This window comes from Myodes glareolus, chromosome 22 (assembly GCF_982192425.1).
Source record: "Myodes glareolus chromosome 22, mMyoGla1.1, whole genome shotgun sequence".
NCBI classification, from domain to species: Eukaryota; Metazoa; Chordata; class Mammalia; order Rodentia; family Cricetidae; genus Myodes; species Myodes glareolus.
Window position 1 is genome coordinate 15,440,011 of NC_142047.1, and position 3,401 is coordinate 15,443,411.

The window sequence follows — 3,401 nt, forward strand, 5'->3', positions numbered from 1 at the left end:
GGATTGAAGGCATGTGACACCATGCCTAGCCCAAGAGTTTGTTTTCAAGAAGAGTAGACACTAATAGGAATGATGAAACTCTTTCCCCCTCACAGACGCTAAGAAATGGAAGACAGTGGGAGATCTTTCTCGTCTCGCGTGAGTCTTGTTTGGATATCTCACCTGTTTTAAAACAAACGGTGTTGGTGTCGCTTGGGTTCCATGGCATCCTCTCTGGTTCTCCGGAGCCTGACAGGCCTATCTGCTGCCAATATGAGCCTCGGCCATGCTCGGCCCCATGACCTGATGACCTGATGCCATCTGCTCTGCCTGCCCAAGAACTCCCAGATGAAGTACGACTTCTATCATGGCCTCTCTTGGCCCCAGCTCCCCTATATTACTAAGGATGAGGATGGCAAGATTGTGGGCTATGACCTGGCCAAGATGAAGGAGGACCCCAATAATGTTCCTCATGGACCCGTCACCTCACTGGCTGTGAAACGCTCCCACCGACTTCTCGGCCTGGCCCAGAAGCTGATGGACCAGGCCTCATGGGCCATGATCGAGAACTTCGGGGCTAAGAGTATCTCCCTGCATGTCAGGAAGAGCAACAGGGCGGCCCTGCACCTTTATTTCAACACCCGGAACTTCGAGGTTAGTGAGGTGGAGCCCAAGTACTATGCAGATGGAGAAGATGCATACCCCCTGAAATGAGATCTCTCCCAGATGGTGGATGAGCTAAGACGGCAGCTGGTGCTGAAGAAGAGCAGATACGTGGTTCTGGGTTCCAAGGAGAATCAGCACAGCACACTTCCTGGTTCCAAAGAGGCCAGTCAGCAGAACCTGGCCAGAGATGTTAGTGGCAGTGACCGCAAAGACAGCACTGATGTCCAGGACACCTTGCGAGACTTGGATTCCACCTCCTAGAGCCCACTCCGGCATTGCAGGGTTTTGCCATTTTAGCCACAGTTTTCTTGGGAACCCTGGCTGTGCTCTGCAGTAACTCTGGAGTCACCCACAGTGACCCAAATGGCTTCTCGTTGTCCGCGCTTAGCAACAGAGCCAACTTTGATCATGAAGGTACCCAGGACACAGAAGCTGCCGTACAGGAGCCGAGGAACATTGGGGACTGCCACGGCAGCACCTTCCTTGGCTTCTCCCATGATGCCGCTGTATTTGGTCTGCGGTTGGCCTGTACTGATTGTGTGTATCCTGTAGGGTTTGGCCTAGAATGCCAAACAGGAAGTGGGGACAACTTGGGAAGCTCCCCAACTTTCAGCGTTTGCCATTGTTTATCTGGGTTTTCATTTTTGAGTAGGCAGTGCCATCAGGTTAGTCCTTATGCCCTCTGCCTCTGTCTGGTGGGAGTTCCCTACTCTTTACTTCTCTGGAAACTGCCTGTGCCCTGCCCTCTCTCTTTGAAGAAGAATGTTCCCTTTCGGTGGGAGGAGATGGGTGTTGGACTTCGGCACCAGTGGAATTTGTAGATCTTAAGAAGAGGACAAGCAGAAATCAAATTGCAATCTCTAACCTCCCTAGAATAAAAATATTAATATGGGATAAAAAAGAAACAAAGAAGATACATCCCAGAGGAAAAGGTCTTTTTTTCCCCTACAATTAAACATGACCAGGTGGAACTGAAATCTGGTGACCTTTCGTCAGATTTTGAGACGCACGCTAGGAGAGTTCCAGGATGCTGGCAGAGCTTAGTGGCAATTCTGCTTGGAGCTTAGAAAAGCATAATGCCAAAGAGTATGCAGAAGGAACATTTAAGGAGCAGGAAGACATGATCTCTAAAGCTACTGGCATCACTAGAATTCAGCCAACCACTTTGCGTCAGGAGAAGGTGAAAGATGCATGGGAGGCTCTCAGAAATTGGCTGGATGCCCTCCATGACAAGGGCAAAGGCTTGAACTCATTTGAGAGGCTTTGCTGAGGAGAGAAGTCCAGGCTTCCTTGCTCACTCAGTTTGCCCCAAGGAAAGACTTCCTTTGGCTTCTGCTGCCCCGGTACTCAGAGGTTACCGCAGCTGTGGTACAAGGGTACACAGCGAGCACCAAAGGTGACAGCCTGCCTAGGTGTTATCCACACAGTGCTGCTTCTGCAGGAATGCATTATGCAAGAGCCATGATGTCGTGCTTTTACTAGGAAGGCCTGGGGAGCCCAACAGTGTGTGGCAGGGTCAGCCACTGATGAGGGTCATCCATGACGCTCTGAAGAAAAAGCTAAATATGCAATCAAGATCCCCGGATGTAGAAACGACTGACAAAGAAAACTCCAAGCAACAAGTAGAGCCTGCCAAAAGGAGAGGCCATGTGGGTTGCACATGGCAAAGCCCTATGAGTGGAGCTACCAGAGTCTACTAGAGCCATAACTTGACTCCGAGTGTCTCAGAAGCAGACTTGAAGCTACAGTATGTACCGCCCCATGGTATGCTGCAGTCTCCCTTCCCATGCACCCATTCCTCCTTTGCAAGTGGGAATGTTTGCTCCCACTTCCCAGGGAAGCACATACTGCAAGTATGTAACTTTTTATTTTTGTTGTTGTTTTACAGAGGCTCAGAGTTTACCTTGAGTCTCAGAGGAGACTTTGAATTCTGTCTTTTAGACAATGTTGGGGTTGTTATGACTTTGGAGCCAGATTCAGTAGCATAAGCCTGTGATCCCAACACTTGGAGGGTGCAGACAGGAAGATTACCACAAGTTGCAGGCCGGCCTGGTCTATACAGCACATTCCAGCCCACTCAGGGCTGCATGTGGAGGCCCCATCTCAGAATAACAAACAGCAAAAGATTTCAGTAGCTTTTAGAAATGGAATGAATGCTTTTTTCATTATGAGCTGACCAGTGAGCTTTTGGGGGACAGGAGTATAACGTTACGGTTCAGTTGTGAACTCCTCTCCACAGGCTTGTTCCCCAAAGTGTGATGAATAGGACCTTCCTTGTTAGGGTCCACTAGAAGTCCCACAAAAGACCACCAACCATGTATGCAATAAACAAGAACATTTATTTTGAGAACAAAAATACCTGCATGCAGGACCGGCAAAAGGGCAACTCACAGAAGCTTGCAGGCTCCTTTTAAGCAAGATTAGGGGGTTTTCCGAGAACTGCTTGCTCAACTCCAGACAGCTCCAGTAAACCAAAAATAAGGCCTGGTCCCTGGAAGGGACTATTAGAAAGCTATTATGACTCTGGTCTGACTCTCTGGCCCTCTCAGTCCTAACAGGGGCATTATGGGAGGAGGAGGCACAAAGTTTAAGAGGTCAGCAGAACAGGGGGAACACAGTCCTGGCTCTGGTCCCTTCCTGTCTCTGTTCCCAACCCTGTGTGAACAGAACAGTTTCCCTGCCTGTTGCTGTCACCACGCTGCTTCTGCTAACCACAAGCCAAGGGTCAAAAGAGCCGACAACTGCAGACTTCATTA

General features: G+C 49.5%; 1 pseudogene; it reads left to right on the forward strand.

Annotated features, from left to right (window-relative positions):
- Window positions 1-252: 252 nt before the first annotated feature.
- LOC125400608 (N-alpha-acetyltransferase 11-like) lies at window positions 253-906 on the forward strand (annotated as a pseudogene).
- The last annotated feature ends 2,495 nt before the right edge of the window (window positions 907-3,401 follow it).